The following is a 6,000-nucleotide window of genomic DNA, read 5'->3' on the forward strand; positions in this document are numbered from 1 at the left end:
CCTCAAATAGCTTCCTCCACTTCTGCCATCACCTTTACTATTGCTCTGTCTTCCCCATCTACTAGAAATTTTCTTGATTCTCTAGTAACTATCTAAAATCCTATTACCTCACTTGGTAAATTTGTAATGGTATGTATTTGATTGTAAAAACCCTTATTTCCCTTGAATTAGGTCTTCATTTTGATTTTTTTTATTTTTTCATTATAAGAGAATTCTTCATTCTATGATTTTGTCACATTCTGGTAAGATTTTTACTTTTCCTATTTAGCCCATCTATTCTATTAAGGGGAATATACTAACTATTCTTTATTTTTCTCGAGTACTTTGCGTTAGAGTTTTCAAATCTCTAATAAAAGCAACGTTGAGTACCTAACCATGTCTCCTGACTTATCTGAAGTGACAGCCCCCACTCAACTAAATCCATGGCCGCTAACCTCCATCCACAACTTACTCTTAGCCCGGACAACCTCGCCTTTTCCTAAGTCATCTTGCCAAAAGCTTAGGAACTGGCCCCAGTCTTCGCACACTTAGGTCAACTGGGTTAGATGCTTGAAGCAGACTTATACACTCCAATAGAAGGAGATAGGTTTCTAGGCTATCCTTGGCCGACGTCAACATCCCAGTCGACCTTCTCACAGCCTTTTTATGTTTCTAGGCTTCGGGTTGCAATGCCTTCATATTCAAACTAAGTCCCATGTCCATCATATTATGGGACATCTTTATGTACCTGGGGCTACCTATCACTGGGGAGGAGAACTTCTATGCAATTCCTGAGAGGCATGATTCCTACATCACCCTCTCAGCTGAATTAGAGAGCAAGATTAGGAGCATGGGCTCCTATATAAAGATCATGGAGCTGTTCTCCAAGAAGCCAGTTGATGAGCCCATCACCCTTATGGAGCACTTGTCTTTGTCTGGATTCTACTGAGCTAGTGGATCCTGGACCCAAGGGGTGGGAAGCCCATGTAGTTGTACTTAAGGATTGCCCAGTCCTTCATCTACGATAATCAAATAGTCTTGGGGACAATGCTTTTGTGCCGCCTCTATGATGGCATGAGGGAGTTGCTGATAAGAAGCCCTTTAACAACTTCTATGGGCCCGTCTGGTTCTTGAAGCTATGGATGACAGCCTACTTTCCTCTTCTTCATCGAGAACCCTTCCTTGAAGATTCCCAAGCTAACCACCCCTTCACCTACCTTCTAGCTGGTCATTCACTGACCGACTTAAAGAACTTCTTCAAGTTCTTCAGTCAGTAGAGCTAGTCCTTGTGAAGGACCTTGAAGGCTTTGAACATTTTGGACCGCTGCCTTTCTACTTGGTACAGATATTTGGTGGATCAAAAGAATAAGCCCACCCCATTACCAAGGGATGAGGTTGTCATCTCAGCCACTACTCCCAAGATGTGTTTACCATACACTAGCTCCTCCTCCAAGTCTCTAAAGGTCTATTTAAAGTCTTATCATCCTTAACTGGTGGCAGGCCAATTTGGATTGAACCAGTGCATCCCTCAAGGGCTATCCCATAGATTAGCATAGAGATCCTAGACTGGAGGCTATTAACCAAATAGCCATCCTACACACCACCCAAAGACAATGTAAGGTGGAGCTTATAGATAGAGATGCTTGTCTTCGCTTTAACAAATGGTGGCCCCAGCACTTTAGGCATATAATAAGAAGCTATACCAATAAGTATTATTTCTTGTGTTCAATTTTCTTCCACCTTGCCTTCTTTTACCTTATAATGAAGTCTAACCTATTTTTACTTTTTATAGGCCGTGATTGGACACAATTTGATGTGCTGATGATGTACTTAAAGGGAAACATTGATGCCCCTGTTGCTTCAGAGACCCAGATAGCCCCCTCACTAAGGACCATTATCTAAGGGATGGATTAGGACGATGCATCCTCTTAAGTCTCGATCCTAAAGAAGCTCAGGGTTAAGAAGACCCACTCCTCAAGCTGCCTAAATAAAGGAGATGGACCTAACAAGAGGAAGCAGGCTCTGTCTCCTTTGCCTGACTCTAAGAGGATGAAGAACATAACACCTCCTCCCATCAATCATCCTTCCTCCACTCCTCTTCTAGCTGGACCTATTCCCTAAAAGGGAAAGTATATACACAAGTACCAGTGAATGATGATCTTATTGGCAGAATCTGATGACAATAAGGTGAGTCCCCTTCAACATGAAAGGCTAGAGATCCAGCTCCTGAGCCCCCTAGTAGTCACTTCTACTACCATATCTGAGCACATGCTAGACCTTCAGGTGGTCACCTCCTCCACCTCTACCATTGCTTAAACAACCGTAGACTCCTAAGGGGTTGCCTCTACAGAAATCCTTGAGCTAATCCCTATAGATCCACTTGAGGTTTCTCAGGACATGGCCCAGAGGTGATGGGGCATGTAGAAGATCAAGGGGCTACCATTGAGGTTCAAGGAGCCATGTTTGCCATGACCCCAGATGGCACTGGCGGTCTAGAAGACCTCAAGGCTGCTATTGGCTAGGAGTAAGTTTTCACTGCAAATCAAACTTCTTGCAGTGATGGAAACAACTCTGGAATACCCAAAGAAAATGCATAGAAGGAGTGAAAGAGAAGGGAGAGTTAATAACCAAAACAAGGGTTTAAATCTCAGCTTATAGTTAGATCTCAATCACGCTTTTGAACTGAAATGCTAATCTTTCCTACATGTAAGATGCAATCTTCATTTTTTTTTTGGGTAGAGAAACCTTTCCTCCTTTGCCTTTCATTGTCATCTTGCTCTCCTTGCATGAGGGCTCTATTTTATGGCTAAAGCTCCCTATTCCTCTTGCCGTGTACTTCTCCTTCTTCCTTCCTCTAAGCTTCTATCTCTGTGTGTGTACGTGAAGCTGCTCTCTCTGTTTTTCCCTGTGGTTTCATGTGGTTGACTTTTTTGTGTATGTACTTGCTCTCTACTTTCTGTCTCTCTCTCTCTCTCTTTCTGTATTTTCCTCTATCTCCTTCACTCTCTGTGTTTCTATTTTGCTCGTGCATCTCTACTGTGCAGCTGAAACATTAGCTCTCTATATCTATTCTATGTGTTTATCTTCTTTTCTGCCTTCCTCATTTTCGGCCAAAAAGTACAGTGCTCTTTCTCTGCATTTTTATATGGCTACATTTCTACTCTGTTTTTCTTTTCTTCTGTGTTTCACTTTATGCATGGCTAAACGTTCAGGTCTGCTGTCTGCTACTCTTGGTTTCTTTTCTCTGTGCCTTTCATGTAAGTGTATGTCTTCTGCGCCAAGGAAAATGCCTTTTACAGCTGCTCTTCGTGTCTCTTTATCGTGTGTTTCGTATGCATGCTTTAGTGTCTATTTTTCTTTTTTCTTTCCCTAGTGCTGCATCTGGACAAAGGACCGAATTGTTAGTTAAATGCTAGTTTTTCTAGTGTTTAACCCTTAGTTTGTATCTACTTTTCGCATTTCTCTATTATGTGTTTTGTGTGCATGCTTTGGTCTTTATTTTTTTCTCTTTCCCTAGTACTGCGTCTGGATGAAGGACAAAAATATGGGTTAAATGCTAGATTTTCTAGCATTTAACCCTTAATTCACACACACACACACACACACACATACACATACATACATACATACATATATATATATATGTATGTATGTATTTTTAAAAAGAAACCTAACTCTCTCTTTTTTTAGTTTTTAATTATGTTTATTATAATCATTTATATATACATATAAGGGAGACAATCAAATCTACAAGAATTTAAAAATAGTTAATTTTTAAAAACTTGATTCTCATAATTTTCTCATTGTTGAAATAATTTGAGAGAGATTTTTCAAGATTTAAGCAAGATATATTTTTTTTAAAATTTATTATATTATTATATATTTTTTAAAAAAATGTAATCCTAAAAAGAATCAAGTTTCATTTTTGTATTTTTATATGTTTTTGGTTGAATTTATTATTATTGTTATTAAATTTAAAAAATGCCCGGACAAAATACAGTATTCACAGTTGCCCCTCTTTACTTGTTTCTTATGTAAGTACATGAAAAGATGTGTTTTTGAATTCTTACATAAGTGACAAGCAAAGATAGAACATGTATTTTGATCGACTGTGCAATATCTATGAAATGACCTAATTGCCCCTGACACAACAAGATATGATTAAATGTGAGACTATTAGATAACAAACATGATAAAAATGATTTTTTAGCAATGCGATGCAAAATGGAAATGACCAAATAAAATATAAAAAGACACTGTAAACAATTTACTATGATACAAATAAAATATATGTTGACTAGATGGCCCTCTCCATTTGCTTTCTAAGTGAGGATTTCAAGAGATGATATTCTTATCATAGAAATGAATGAAGAAGGAAACATGTATTTTGTTGCCTACCTAAGTAAGCCTCTTTTTGCAGGGCTATGAATGATAAGTGCCTATCTAAGTAGGGCTTTTAGTAGGTGCTTGTCTTTATAGGGCTTCGAGCAGTAAGGAAGTGCCTATCAAAGTAGGGAGTTTGGTAGGTGCCTGTCTATACAGGGCTTCGAGCAGTAAGGAAGTGCCTACCCAAATAGGACCCCTACCTAAGTAGGGCATTTAGTGAGTGCTTGTCTTTACAGGGCTTCAAGCAGTAAGGAAGTATCTATCCAAGTAGGGTGTTTAATGGGTGCCTGTCTTCATAGGGCTTCGAGCTGTAAGGAAGTGCCTGCCCAAGTAGGGCTTTTGGTAGGTGCTTGTCTTCACAGGGCTTCGAGCGGTAAGGAAATGCCTATCTAAGTAGGGCTTTTGGTGGGTGCCTGTCTTTATAGGGCTTCAAGCGGTAAGGAAGTGCCTATCCAAGTAGGGCTTTTGGTGGGTGCCTGTTTTCACAGGGCTTCGAGCGGTAAGGAAATGCCTATCCAAGTAGGGCTTTTGGTGGGTACCTGTCTTTACAGGGCTTCGAGCAATAAATGTGATATACTATTTGTAATGATAATTTTATTATATATCCTCTTTCTCTTACTTCCTTCTTTCATTCATTTTTTATTAAATTTCCTGTAAATAAATAAATAAATAAAACGACACTAACATATGCCCTCATGCTAGGTAGAAGATATCATTGCTTTATGTAATTGTTTCGTTTAACTAACCCATTCTTAAGATTTAGTGGTAATATATAGGATAGGTGAATAAAGGAATCTAGTGTAATTCAGATGAAGTATATGCCCCAAATTTATCCAACATCCCAAGAGTGACCCCTTTATTGTTGAAACTTGTGGGAATAAAGGAGAGAGTGTTGTAGCACATGTAAAAAGTATAATATAAAGTGTTATGTCTCTAATAAGGCTGATTTTATGAACAAGAAAAAGTGCAATAAGGATTATGTGAATAAAGGATAAGAGATTATATTTCATGAAAAATTAGTTTATCAACTGAATAAACCACTTGGAGTTACAAGAAAGGGGGAAATTTAACAAGAGGAATCTCAACAGAACAAAATGTTGGGATAAAAGAAGCTTCCTCATCGGATCCTTTACAATATTGGCAATGGATTCATATGTCACTATGGATATATGTAGTGTAAGCATTGATTTCATGAAGCATTTGTCCATCTTATCTAGTAAGACAACAGTCTTTCTAACCCATTGATACAATATTTCACTTTGCCATAACTTGTGCTCAAATCTTCTACTCTTTTACCTAGGTTGTCTTTTTAGATTTTAAACCTAGCAGGCATTTTTGCTTGACCTTCTTCTCTCTCTCTTTTTATTATAGATATTTTTTGCCTCAACTTTTGCCTAGGTGCCCTTTTCAAGATTTCAACCTAGTAGGCATCTTCATTTGATCTTTTTTTTTTGTTTTTGCCTTAACTTTTGCCTAGGTTACCTTTTCTAGTTTTCAACCTATTAGGTATTTTAACTTCACGCAAAATATCACTTCACAGCATCTGAGTTTATGGTTTTGACAATTCTTAGCCCTCTATATCTACCAAAATAAGGGCACCTCTTGAAAAGGCTTGCTTTATAACATAAGAGCCTT

At 38.4% G+C, this 6,000-nt stretch overlaps 1 pseudogene; it reads left to right on the forward strand.

Annotated features, from left to right (window-relative positions):
• LOC129315616 (rhomboid-like protein 11, chloroplastic) overlaps nt 1-928 on the forward strand; it is a 57,688-nt pseudogene extending 56,760 nt beyond the window's left edge.
• The last annotated feature ends 5,072 nt before the right edge of the window (nt 929-6,000 follow it).

Source organism: Prosopis cineraria, unplaced genomic scaffold, assembly GCF_029017545.1.
Source record: "Prosopis cineraria cultivar Desert tree isolate PC_DT_omini unplaced genomic scaffold, ASM2901754v1 PC7, whole genome shotgun sequence".
Lineage (NCBI taxonomy): Eukaryota > Viridiplantae > Streptophyta > Magnoliopsida > Fabales > Fabaceae > Prosopis > Prosopis cineraria.